The sequence below is a fragment of the Callithrix jacchus genome, chromosome 6, assembly GCF_049354715.1.
Source record: "Callithrix jacchus isolate 240 chromosome 6, calJac240_pri, whole genome shotgun sequence".
In the NCBI taxonomy this organism is placed as follows: Eukaryota; Metazoa; Chordata; class Mammalia; order Primates; family Cebidae; genus Callithrix; species Callithrix jacchus.
In genome coordinates this window covers 26375636-26390042 of record NC_133507.1, presented here as the reverse complement: position 1 = coordinate 26390042, position 14407 = coordinate 26375636, and the positions used below count along the sequence as shown (strand labels likewise).

Genomic DNA, 14407 nt, shown 5'->3' with positions numbered 1-14407 from the left:
ATAATAGAACAATTTATAATCCTTTGGGTATATACCCAGTAATGGGATTGCTGAGTCAAATGGAATTTCTGTTTCTAGATCCTTGAGGCATCACCACACTGTCTTCCACAATGGTTGAACTAATTTACACTCCCACATTTTTTAGTGCTAAGGTTTATACTTGGTTCTTTATATCTTCTGTTTATTTGTTAAAACTTTCCATGTTTTTCATTGTTTGAGGATGTTTATAATTGCTTATTCAAAACATTTTATGATAGCTGCCTTCATCTGTGTCAGGCAATTCTAATATCTCTATCATCTCAGTGTTGGTATCTAATGATGGTTTTTCTTCCACCCTGTTCACAATATTTCTGGGCTTTGGTATGATTAGTGATTTTCAATTGAATCCTGGACCCTTAAAATTTGTTATGAGGCCCTGGATCTTATTTAAATCTTCCATTTTAGCTGCCATCGACACTGTTCTTGCCAGTGTGGGGAAGGGGCCACCACTTCGTTCCTACCAGGTAAAGGCAGATGTCCAGCTGCCCCATTCAGTCTTCACTGACACCCAAGGGGAGGGGCTTCTCATTAATGTTGTGTAGAGATGTGACTTACAGTTCTCCACATATTTTCAACTCAAACTGTGGGTGAAAAGGGCTTTTTAACCTTATGGCAGGGATGGAAGTCCCATTACTCTACTCAGCCCTCTCTGACACTATCCCAACAGCAAGGTTGGAGTAGCTTGTTACCAACTGGGAAAGATGGAAGTCTAGGTTTCCCATTCAGCCACTGCTGGCCACTGCTGGCATGAGTAGGACGGGCCTCATTTCTCTGTGGCGGAGTGGGGCAGTTATTGTCTAATGTTTTCTTTCTTGCTGAGCAGTCCCTCCGTGGTCATTTGGCAAGAGAGAATAGACTTTTATTTTGGCTTTTTTTTTTTTTTTTTGTCTGTACCTGCTGGTAATTTCAGGTTGCCAGCCACAATTCTGGAATATATGAGGCAAAAAGAATTCCTACAGAAGTCGTCTTGTCATTCCTCAGGTACCAAGGTTTCTCTCTGATCTGTCTTCTCTCTACCTTTCAGAGTCTTCTTATGTTTACTTAACATCAAATATCTAGAGTTTTTAGTTGTACTTAGTGGGAGAAATAGGGAAAAGTCTGTCAACTGTATCTTCCCACGCTAGAACTGCAATTTATTTTTGTTCATTGTGGTTATATTCAGCATCTTCGAGCTCTTCACAAATCTTTTGTCTATAGGTTGTTTTTTTTTTTTTTTGAGATGGAGTTTCACTTGTTACCCAGGCTGGAGTGCAATGGCATGATCTTGGCTCACCGCAACCTCTGCCTCCTGGGTTTAAGCAGTTCTCCTGCCTCAGCTTCCTGAGTAGCTGGGACTACAGGTGTACACCACCATGCCAAGCTAATTTTTTTGTATTTTCAGTAGAGACAGGGTTTCACCATGTTGACCAGGATGGTCTCAATCTCTTGTCCTCGTGATCCACCCGCCTTGGCCTCCCAAAATGCTGGGATTATAGGTATAGATTTTTATGTTCTACATAATCATATCATCTATTAATAATAACGGTTTTGTTTCTTCAAACCCCCTTTCTTTTAATTTTTAAAATTTGTAAGTTAACATACCATAAAAATGACTTTTGTGTTCTTTAGCGTAGAGATGTATGAGTTTTAATACATGTAGGGTCATGGAACCACCACCACAATCAGGAAACAGAAGAGTTGCTCCTGTCACATCCGAAAGTTCCCTTAGACTGTTCTCTACCCTCACCATCTCCCCACCCCTAACCTCTGGCAACCACTTTTCTGTTCTCATCTGTCTTTTTCTGCCCTTTCCAGAGCATGTAAAATAAATCGATACACTTTGTTGTGCTCTTTTTAGATAATTTTTCCTCTTAATCTCTTAAAGTGGTAAATGATTTCATTTGTTTTCCAACGTCTAACAAATCTTTGAATCCCTGGATTCAGTCGACTGTGATTTTATCTGTAATTCTTATGTTCATGAGTGTGATGGCCTTGGAATTTTTCTCCTGTGGGGTTTCAAGATTACGCTAACCTCACACTGATAATCATGCTCTTTTACTGGTATCAGTGTTTTCTTTTTCCCTGACAGCTACCTGTTTGCTAGCCTTCTAAAATGCAGGGTGTGGTTTCTCAGTATCTGTATTCTGAAATCTGTATTCTAGGTATGGAATTATTTGTTTCTTCAATGATTTGTAGAACTTACTGCTTAAAAGCATCAGATGCCAGCATTTTCTTTGTGGAAAGAGTTAAAACCACTCTTTTTCTTTCATTTTTACAGGTATGTAAAAGTTTCCCTGTCTTTCTTGAGTTGATGTTCATGCAGTTTATTTTCCTCAGAGCCTTCTCATTTCATCGTTGTTCAGACTGATGCCATACAGCCATTTGTAATGTCTTATCGTCTTTTCATCTTTACTGTGTCTGTAACTGTGGCCTCTTTTGTCTTGAGTGACCTTGCTGGAGGCTCATCAGGATTTTAGAATCTTTTCACAGAACCAGGTTTTAATTTTATCAATCCCCTATTGAATGTGTATTTTTATTTCATAAATTTTGTTCTTATCTTTATTATTTTCTCTATTTTCTTTTAGGATTAGCCCATTATTTTCAGCTTTTCTTCCTTTTTAATATAAGCACTTGAGATGATAACTTTTCCTGTAAGTACTGTTTTATCCTTAGCTGCATTCCGTAAGATTTAATATGTAAAATTTTATTATCATTCAGTTCTAAGTGCTTTAAAATTTTCAGTACGATCTCTTCTTTGACCTATAACTTATTTGGAAGTATGTTTCTTTATTTTCAAATATGTAGTTATTTTTCAGTTACCTTGAAGACAACAATCAAAACGTTTTTCTTTTTGAGTAACTACATATTTACAAGAAGTTGCAAAGATAGTACAGAGAAGTCCCTTCACCCAGTTTTCCCCATTGTTTCCATCTTACATAACTATAGTAAAACATCAAAACCACAAATGTGACATTGCTACAGTGTGTGTGTAGTTCTATGCTATTTTATCACTTGTAACCTCCACTTCAGCCAAGATACCAAAGTGCTCCCTCACCACTAAGATCTGCCTAATGCCACCCTTCAGAGCCACACCCTGCCCGTCTTCCCACCATCCTTAACCTCTAGCAGGAACTCATCTGTTTTCTGTCTCTCCAGTTAACATTTTTAAGTGCCTTATAATTAATTGTGTTATTGTCAGAAAGCATGAGATGGGTCATTCGAGTTATTCAGAATTGTTGAGAATTATTTGATGACCCTATATTAAATTATTTTTGTATTTTATTTATGTTTAAGGAGACATTGTATACAGCTATTAACCATATGGCTTTTTGTCTGCTTAATCTATCAGTTTCTTAAGAGGTCAGTTAAAAATCTCATGCTAGATTTTCCTTTTAGTTATTTCAGCATTGTGAGGCTATGTTATAAGGTGTGAACACATTTAGAATTGTCATATATTCTTTTTTTTAATTGTACTTTAAGTTCTGGGGTACATGTGCAGAACATGCAGGTTTGTTACATAGGTATGCACGTGCCATGGTGGTTGCTGCATCCATCACCCTGTCATCTGCATTAGGTATTTCTCCTAATGCCATCTCTCCCCAGCCCCTGGCAGTCACCAGTGTGTGATGTTCCCCTCCCTGTGTCCATGTGTCCTCATTGTTCAACTCCCACTTATAAATGAGAACATGCGGTGTTTGGTTTTCTGTTCTTGTGTTAGTTTACTGAGAATGATGGTTTCCAGCTCCATCAATGTTCCTGCAAAGGACATGAACTCATCCTTTTTTATGATTGCATAGTATTCCACGGTGTATATGTGCCACATTTTCTTTATCTAGTCTATCACTAATGTGCATCTGGGTTGGTTCCAAATCTTTACTATTGTGAACAGTGCTGCAATAAACATATGCATGCATGTGTCTTTATAACATAACAATGTATAATCCTTTGGGTATATACCCAGCAATGGTATTGCTGGGTCAAATGGCATTTCTAGTTCTAGATCCTTGAGGAATCACTACACTGTCTTCCACAATGGTTGAATTAATTTACACTCCCACCAACAGCGTAAAAGCATTCCTATTTCTCCTCGTCCTCTCCAGCATCTGTTGCCTCCTGACTTTTTAATGATTGCCATTCTAATTGGCATGAGATGTGGTTTTGATTTGCATTTCTCTAATGACCAGTGATGAACTTTTTTTCGTATGTTTGTTGACTGCATAAATGTCTCCTTTTGAGAAGTGTCTGTTGATATCCTTTGCCCACTTTTTGATGAGGTTGTTTTTTTTTTCCTGTAAATTTGTTTTTCTTTGTAGATTCTGAATATGTTTCCCCATTATTTCCATCTTACATAACTATAGTAAAACATCAAAACCACAAATTTGACATTGCTACAGTGTGTGTGTAGTTCTATGCTATTTTATCATTTGTAACCTCCACTCCAGCCAAGATACTAACGTGCTCCCTCTAAGATCTCCCTAATGCCACCCTTCAGAGTCACACCCCGCCCCTCTTCCCACATCTCAACCTCTAGCAGGAACTCATCTGTTTTCTCTCTCTCCAGTTAACATTTTTAAATGCCTCATAATTAATCGTGGTATTGTCAGAAAGCATGGGATGCGTCATTCAGTTATTCAAATGGACAGATTGCAAAAATTTTCTCCCATTCTGTAGGTTGCCTCTTCACTCTGATGGTATTTCTTTTGCTGTGCAGAAGCTCTTTAGATTAATTAGATCCCATTGGTCTATTTTGGCTTTTGTTGCCATTGCTTTTGGTGTTTTAGTCATGAAGTGTTTGCCCATGCCTATGTCCTGAAGGGTATCGCCTAGGTTTTCTTTTAGGGTTTTTATGGTGTTAGGTCTTAAGTTTAAATCTTTAATCCATCTTGAGTTAATTTTTGTCTAAGGTATAAGGAAGGGGTCCCATTTCAGCTTTCTGCATATGGCTAGCCAGTTTTCCTGACATCATTTATGAAATAGGGAATCCTTTCTCCATTGCTTATTTTTGTCAGGCTTGTCAAAGACCAGATGGCTGTAGGTGTGTGGCCTCTGATCTGTTCCATTGGTCTATATCTTTGTTTTGGTGCCAGTTCCATACTGTTTTGGTTACTACAAGGTCCTGAGCCTTGTAGTATAGTTTGAAGTCTGGTAGTGAGATGCCTCCAGCTTTGGGTTTTTTTTTTTTTTTTGCTTAGAATGGTCTTGGCTATGCAGGCTCTTTTTTGGTTCCATATGAAATTTAAGGTGTTTTTTTCCAATTCTGTGAAGAAAGTCAATGGTAGTTTGATGGAGATACCATTGAATCTATAGCTTGCTCTAGGCAGTACGGTCATTTTCACAATATTGATTCTTTCTAACCATGAGCATGGAATCTTTTTCCATTTGTTTCTGTCCTGTCTTCCTTCCTTGAGCAGTGGTTTGTAGTTCCCCTTGAAGAGGTCCTTCACATCTCTTATGAGTTGTATTTTAATTCTCTTTGTAGCAGTTGTAAATGGGAGTTCACTCATGATTTGCTCTCTGTTTGTCTGTTACTGGTGTATAGGAATGCTGGTGATTTTTGCACATTGATTTTGTATCCTGAGACTTTGCTGAAGTTGTTTATTAGCTTAAGGAGATTTGGGGCTGAGACGATGGGGTTTTCTAAATATACAATCATGTCATCTGCAAATAGAGACAATTTGACTTCTTCTTAACCTATTTGAATACCCTTTATTTTTCTCTCTTGCCTGATTGCCCTGGCCAGAACTTCCAGTACTATGTTGAATAGGAGTGGTGAGAGAGGGCATCCTTGTCTTGTGCTGGTTTACAAAGGGAATGCTTCCAGTTTTTGCCCATTCAGTATGATATTGGCTGTGGGTTTGTCATAAATAGCTCTTGTATATATTCTTTATGATTGAAAGCAGTTATAACTTATATCCTGAGTTTATCTCTATTAATTTTTTTGTTTGAAACTACCTTGTCTATAAAGTGGTACTAGCTTTATTTTCATTAGCAGTTGTCTGAGCTATCTATCTACCTACCTATCTGTCTATGTCTATATTTATCTACTTCTATCTAGTTTTTATTCTTTTGTTTCCAACTGCACATACACACCTACATATGTATGTGTGAATGTGTATGTGCATGACTTTTGCTTTTTGAATTTTTTTGTATTATATTTTACCTGTAAAAATTGTTTAAGGTTGGATTTACAATGAAATGCATCTTGACAATCTTTGCCTCTTAGATGGAGTTCTTTAAAATTATTTTTGATTATTATATTTAAAATTATTGAAAATTATCTTTAAAATCATATTTATCTTTATAATCATATTTAATCTCTTAAATTATATGTTTAATATTTTGTTTAATCTCTTAAAATATTTTGTTTAATATTTATTCCATTTTCCCTGTTATAATCTCTCCTTTCTTGTCTTTTCACTGAAGTTTTCTCATTTTGTTTCTCCTCTATTGATTCTGTTTCTGTAATTTTTTTTTTTTTGAGGTAGAGTCTCACTCTGTCACCCAGGCTGGAGTGCAGTGGTGCAGTTTCCGCTCATGGCAACCTCTGCCCCATGGGTTCAAGTGATTCTCCTGAGTAGCTGGGATTATAGGTGCCCGCCACAACACTTTGCTAATTTTTGTATTTTTAGTAGATTTGGGATTTTGCCATATTTCCCAGGCTGGTCTCGAACTCCTGAGCTCAAGTGATCTGCCTGCTTTGGCCTCCCAAAGTGCTGGGATTACAGACAGATGTGAGCCACCACACCTGATTTTATGGTGAACTCAGAAAATTTGGCATGCATATGAAGATTTTCAAAATGCAAAACTTATGAATTTATACTTTTACCCTCTTTTTGAATAACAGAAAAACCATTGAGTATTTTCACTCCAATAGTATGTTTTCCTGGCTTATATCCTTTTGTTAACAGGTAAATTGCTCCATTTTTCTTTTTTTTTTTTTTCACTCTTGTTACCCAGGCTGGAGTGCAGTGGCATGATCCCGGCTCACTGCAACCTCCGCCTCCTGGGTTCAGGCAATTCTCCTCCCTCAGCCTCCTGAGTAGCTGGGATTACAGGCACGCGCCACCATGCCCAGCTAATTTTTGTATTTTTAGTAGAGACGGGGTTTCACCATGTTGACCAGGATGGTCTTGATCTCTTGACCTCGGGATCCACCCGCCTTGGCCTCCCAAAGTGCTGGGATTACAGGTGTGAGCCACCACGCCCAGTGCTCCATTTTTATTTGTAAAATCACAACATGTTATTATTACTTCGAGCAGTCACTTTTTGTTTAGATTTGCCTGAATAACACAACTCTCTTTTAATCACCATTCTTTGCCTCACAGGGTAACTTGAGTAACTTCTCTGCTTTCTAAAGAAAAAAGTATTTTTGGAATTTCTCTTTGTGAGAGTATATTGGTGGCAAACTCCCTTGGGATTTTTTTTTTCTTTCTGTAAAGATCTTTATTTTACTCATTTTTAGAAGATATTTTAGCTGGTATACAATTCTATGTTGATGGTTACACTGAATTAATTATTATACTGCTATTTGACTTACACAATTGCTGTTGCAAAGTGAGATTTAAGTTTGATTTTTGCCCTTTTGAAGTTAATCTGTCTTTTCTCTCTGGCTGTTTTAAAATCTTCTGTATTTTGGGGTTTTGCAATTTCACTAAGAACTATCTAGGTATGAATTTCTTTTTATTTATCTGATTTGAGATTTGTTTGGTTTCATAAATTGATGGATTTCATCAGGACTGAAAGATTTTCAATTATTACATGAAGTATACTTCTACCTCATTATTCCTATTCCCTTATTCTGGAACTCTGATTAGATGTTAGGCTTTGTCACTCTATCTTACATGTTTCTTCACCTCTCTTTTATATTTTGTTAATGTTGCCATCTGAGTATTTTTTCAGATAGATATTCCAATTCTTTCATCCTCTCTTCAGCACTGTCTAATATACTCTTCATCCATCTACTTAATTTTTAATATGAATAATTTTTTAAAACATTGTGCTTCTTTTTCAAGTCTGTTGGGAAACCTTATTTTCTCTTTACTCAAATTTCTCAGTCACTTATTTTATGTTTTAAAAATATTAAATATGTTTGTTTTGTATTCTGTGTCTCCGAACTCCATAATTGGAAGTCTTTACAGGTCTGACTATGGTGTGTTGCTCCTTGTAGTTCTCTCTCTTAGGACGTTGTTTTTTGTTTTGAGACAAAGTCTTGCTCTGTCACCTAGGCTGGAGTGCAGTGGCATGATCTCAGCTCACTGAAACCTCTGCCTCTTGAGTGCACGTGATTCTCATGCCTCAACATCATGAGTAGCTGGGATTACAGTCATGAGCTACCATGCCTGGCTAAGTTTTTCTTTTTCTTTTTCTTTTCTTTTTTTTTTTTTTTTTTTTTTTTTGTATTTTAAGTAGAGATGGGGCTTCACCAGGTTGTCTCAAACTCCTGGCCTCAACTGATCCACCCACCTCAGCCTCTCAAAGTGCTGTGATTACAGGTGGGAGCCACCACACCTGACTTAGGGCCTTGTTTCAATGTGTGGTTTATGTTGTTTTGTTTTGTTTTGACTTTTTTTCTGTGACAGTTCATATTTTTTTTCATTTTGTGGGAAGTTTTGTGACCTAAGTCAAAGCTGGTTTCTGCAGAGAAGATTCAAATTTCTTTCTGCCAGGTAGTGGGGCACCGCCAGCCTAGAACCATTTTAAACTAAATTCTTATCTAGAAGCTTTAAAAAAGATACTCATGTATTAATTAGGGTTGCCAACTCTTGCAAAAGCCATCTGGCAATTATTTTTCCTCTGGAGGGAAGATTTTCCTCCTTCCATTCAGGGTTGTTTCCAGATTGACTATTTTCATGCATTTCTTTAGGGGTGGGATGGATTTATTTCCAGTTCATAGTTAAAATGAGGACATAATCCTTTGGGGCTCCCTTTTTTTCCAGGAGAAGTTTCCTGTTAAACTCTCCTTCCTAGGAAGGAACTGGGATTTCTCTTCTGTTCCCTATATCCCATAAGGCTACGAAAGACAAAGTGCAAGTTCAACCAGTTCATTAAATTATCTCAGAGCAGCCTCCAGCTTCTGGGCTCTGCTTGTTTCTCAGAAAAGCTGTGGTATAGCTTTTATTTACTTTTTGACCTCCAGTTATTCCTTACCCATTTGTCATTTTATTGATACATTCATATCCCATGCAATACTTCTACTTGTTTTTGTTTTTGTAGAGACAGGGCCTCTCTCTGTTGACCCGGCTGGGATGCAGTGGTGTGATCATAGCTCACTGCAACCTCAACCTCTTGGGCTCAAGTGATCCTCCCACCTCAGCCTCCCAAGTAGCTGTGACTACAGGTGTGTACCACCACACTGGCAAAATTTTTAAAACCTTTTGTAGAGATGGATCTCACTTTTTTGCCCAAGCTGGTCTTGAACTCCTGGCTTCAAGCAATCCTCCCACCTTGGCTCTTCTACTTTTATTTAGTAGAAAGATCCACTATACTGCCAGGCATGGAAGTCTCTTGTCTTGACACCTTTAATCATTTCTCTTCCATTGACTGTCCCTTCTCCATGTTCTCTATTACAAACAATGCGATGATATACATCTTTGTACAAACATCTTTGTGTACCTTGTCTAGTTAGTTTCTATAACAAATTTCTAGAATAAAAAAAATGACAGAACTGAGAAATATTTGGAAAATAGCTTGGCACTACCTGTAGACTAACTGGGTTCTTAGGGCTCTTGATAGTCATTGTATATATTACTTTGCTTACTCCTTTCAAAAATCCCACTGGAACCAACATAATGAAAAACTCAACAAAGGGTCGTTACCACTAGGTAAATAAAAATAGAGGCACTATTTAATATTGCCTATGTTTTTTTTTAAAGAGGACCTTCCCCCAAATTATTAACATGAATAATTTCTTAACTAAGTAACATAATTCTGGAATGTGTTTGGAAAAACATGTAACATGAGTCAAGATGAAGAGCAATGAAAAACTGGTCCTATCATGTATCAAAACACATAGAGACAACCATGGAGATTTTAACTCTTCCTAGGGTCTGATTGCGGGAGAAGTCTGTGGTTTTCTCAGGAGAAAGCTATTAGTCTGCGGACATCACTACAATGGTTCTATCAATCAATTCTAAATTGATTCCAGAAGGATAAGGGGAGAATGGGTGGGTAACTACACAAACAGGGCAGGAAATACCAGGATCCACTGGTAGAAAATGGACTCACAAGGTACGATGGAGATTTGGGTCTATCTGGGTAGTGTCTGAGGAGGAAGGAGGTTGAATGACATGCCAAGGGGTTTGGATTTGGTACTGAATTCATGAAAGACAGAGCCTTTAGTTTTAATCAGAAAGTCTCATAGGTAGTATTTGCATTTTTATAATTATGCTGGCAACAAGGTGCAGAGGAATTTAAAGGACAAAAGATTGGAGGCAGGGAAATTAGGGATAGATGAGTGAATATTCTATTTTTTAATTGTTTTATTAAGATATTAACTCACACACCTCACGGTTAAACCATTTAAAGTGTGATGTTAAATGGTTTTTCATATATTTACAGAGTTGTACAACCACACCACTGTCTAATTTTAGAACATTTTTGTCCCCGCAAAAAGAAACCTCCTACCTGTTAGCTGTTAATCCTTATACGCCTCATTCCTGCCCTATCTCTAATTACCCATTAATCCACTTTCTATCTGTAGATATGCTTATTCTGGACATAATATAAAATATAAATAGAATTACACAATATGTGGTCTTTTGTGACTGGCTTCTTTTGTTTCATCTAATGTTTTCAAGAGTCATCCATGTTGTAGCATGTATTCGTTCATTCATTTTAATATATTATTGTATTTATTTATTCCTTTTAATTGGCAATCTTCCATTATGTGGATATACCACATGTTATTTATCCATTTATCAGCTAATGAACATGGGTTGTTCCTACGTTTTGGATATCATGAATGATGCTGCTTTGAACTTTTTGTACAAGTTTTTGTGTGATTGTATGTTTTCACTTCCCTTGGGTATATACCTAGGAATGGAACTGCTGGATCATATGTCAACTCCATATTTAACTTCTTGAAAAACTGACACTGTTTTCCAACACCCCCCCCCCCCGGCTCCGTTTTACATTTCTACCATCAGTGTAAGAGTCTTCCAATTTCTCATATCCTCTTTACACTAGTAGGTATGAAGTGGGTGTGATCATAGCCATACTAGCGGGTGTGAACGGCATCTCATTGCAGCTTTGATTTCCATTTCCTTGATGGCTAATGATGTTGCATATCTTTTTATGTGCTTCTAGATTTCTCATATATCATTTGTAACAATGTCTATTCATACTTTTTGCCTATTTTTAAAAATTGGGTTGTCTTTTTATTTTTGAATGGTAAGCATTCTTTAGATATTCTAGATACGCAAGTCCTTATCAGATGTATGATTTGCAAATATTTTCCCCATTTCTGTAGGTTGTTTTTTCACTTCCTTGATGGTGTCCTTTGAAGCACAAAAGTTTTAAATTTTGATGAAGCTCATTTATCTGTCTTTTGTCATTTGTGCTTTTTGTATCATATTGAAGAAGGCTCTCGCTAATCCAACCCAAGGCTTACTCCTATATTTTCTTTAAGACTTTCATAGATTCAGCTCTCACATGTAGATTTATGATCTATTTTGAGTTCCTTTTTATATATGGTGTGAGAAAGGGGTCCAGCTTCACTCTTTTGCATGTAAATATCTGGTTGTCCCAGCACCATTTGTCAAAAAAAGTTTTTTAAATAGGTTTTCAATACCCCTTAGAGCACTGTATTAAGAATAGTCCAGTCTAAAACAAATATCCTGAGCTATGCCATAGGCAGTAAGAATGGGTGTGCTGGGGAAGGTTGAGATGGTGAGATTATAAGCAGTTGGGAACTACAGTCATGCAGTGGACGGAGAGTAAGAATTGAGGAGAAGTTTTAGATTTCTGGTTCCCAGCCTTCCCTTCCGTATCAGGAGGTCTGTGGCCGCATCATCCCACATGACATGTGGCCATCCCAGAACCAATCCGCCGGGGCCTACTTGTTTATCCTCATGACTTGAAGATCAAAGCCTGTAGCTGCACGATCAATTCAACCACAGGAAACAAGCCTCAATCAGGAGGACAGTTGAATTCTATTTTGTGGTTCCCTTAGACTGGAGCAGCTATGGCATCTCAGTTTAAAGAGAAAATGGTAAGGTTTGGATGGAAGGGGAATGTAGTCAGCAAACTCCGGAAGCATCAGGCTTCCATCAGTAATGCCAGTGGTGTCAGCCAGGGCTGGCTACATACAAAACAAACGCTCCTAACAGAACAATGGAATTGTCTTGATCTTTGGGGAGAAGTTCAGGCTTTGGAATCACCTTGTTTGCAGGACACACTGCCACAGAATTTTCCGTCTTCATTCTGGGTTTATTTCCCGGGTGCATGAAATTCTTGTTTGTTGTTGTTTTTTCCCCCATTTCTTGGAGTTGACTGTTTAGCACTAGCAGTTGCATGACCAATCCTGACTTTGGAAAAAATATTTAAAGAGCTCTCTGAACAGTTGGCCCCATTTCCTGCTCAGTCACCATGGGGACTGGCAGATGGAGAGACTGCTACCCAGGTAATTATGGGGTGTATCACCCACAGAACTGCTGCCCAGGGCCACAGTCTCTGATGAGAAGAGGGAAAATGTGTTTAGAAAAGACTTTGACAGCCTCTGACCTCAATGACAAATCCTCATCCCTGAGAGCACCCCCACCTTGAGAGCAGGAACAGAAGAGTTCTGTTCTGTGTGCTGGGAGGGAGTCACACTGCGCAGACATTCACAGGGCTCCTACAGAGACTCCTTTGATGAGAAGCCTCTCCACCCAGGACATACTTGCCAGAGAGAAACCAGATGCTTTGTTCTTATGTAAGATGTTCTGACATGTGATCATTTGAGAGAGGTGCCCTTTAAACATAACCATCAGTTACATTTAAAAGTAGAGAGCTGAAAGTGATTATAGAAATTGTTTCATTCACCCCCTCAGCTTTACTAAAAAGGAAACTGAGCCCAGGCAACTGACAAGCTCAGAGTCATGAGAGATTTAGTGCTGCTGGTCTCATTACCCTTTCTCTACTGCTCGTTTCTGATGAAGAAACCATTTAACTTGAACAGTAACTTGAAATAGTCCCAGAGTATAGATAAGTTCTAGACCCTTGCTGGTGTCGAGAAAATAGAAGGTTCAAAAATGTGTGCATTGCCTCTGTTTCAGGAACCTTTAGAAGCCAAATGGTTTTGTATGTGTTTGTTAGAAAATTGCTACTTAGAGCTCATCTTGAGTCATGATAGTACATTTCTATTCTCTCCTATAGTAGTAGCCATCTAATGAGCCAATTCGCACCATGGCCATGTTGAAGTGAAGCACATCAATTTCACACAACTATCAAAGAACTTGATTGTAGCCTAGTTAGATGCACCTGACTGGAACCTCCAGCTAGTTCAGAGACTAGCTGCAGGGCAGTGGGAAGGGAAAAACCTTCTGTCATCTGTGTCCGAGATGGCTTTGGTTGGAGGATATAGACTTGTGAAGGAAGAAAGGCTCATCTGCATAGTCTTGTGCACCCACAAGAGACTACATCTCCCTGCATGTGGAAACTGGGATCGCAGTTCTGGGCGCCATGGAAAGAAGAGACTGAGTCACTGAATTGTGGAGAACTGAGGAGCCAAATGGGGACCCAGTTGGTTCAGTGTCTTTGAATAAGGCCTTCTGCAGCCAACATTGAAACCCCCAAAGAAAGTTTTCCCTCTAACAAGGCATTAAGTATTTGTAGCTGATCTGGGTGGGCAGGGCCAGGGGAGGCTCCACTTCCTTTGATTCTCCTGCTATTAATTGGCTTTACAGGCCAAGCAATTTCCAAATTGTGCCAAGGACTCAGGACTTACAAAGAGGATTAAAAGAAAGGCATTTAAAAATAACAGGCTTTAAGTCTACCAGCGTGGCAACTGAAATAAGTGTAAAAGTAATCATTTATTTTTGGTTTGATTCTAAAAGTAGTACATGCTCACTATGGAAAATACAGAAAGGTGTGAACAAATAGAGTATCCATTCCCGTCACCAAACACGCGTGCTAATTCATGAGAGCAGGAGCTTGCGTTTCATGTCTAGTGCCTGATACAGAGTAAGTACTTAATAAGCATTTGTTGAATGAATGAGTGTTACTATTTTGGTGTATTTATTTCCAGCCCTTTTTCGATGTATATTTTACATGCTTGTAGTCAGTCATCATCATTATATACTATCTTTTTGTTTTTTAACTTACTATGATAACACAGGTATCACAACAACTCTTTACAAACTATTTTTTTTTGAGACAGAATTTTGCTCTGTCACCCAGGCTGAGTACAGTG

At 38.2% G+C, this 14407-nt stretch overlaps 1 protein-coding gene across 2 annotated transcripts in view; it reads left to right on the top strand.

Moving 5' to 3' along the window:
* IL16 (interleukin 16) overlaps positions 1-14407 on the top strand; it is a 115338-nt gene that overhangs the window by 51060 nt on the left and 49871 nt on the right. The window lies entirely within an intron of this gene.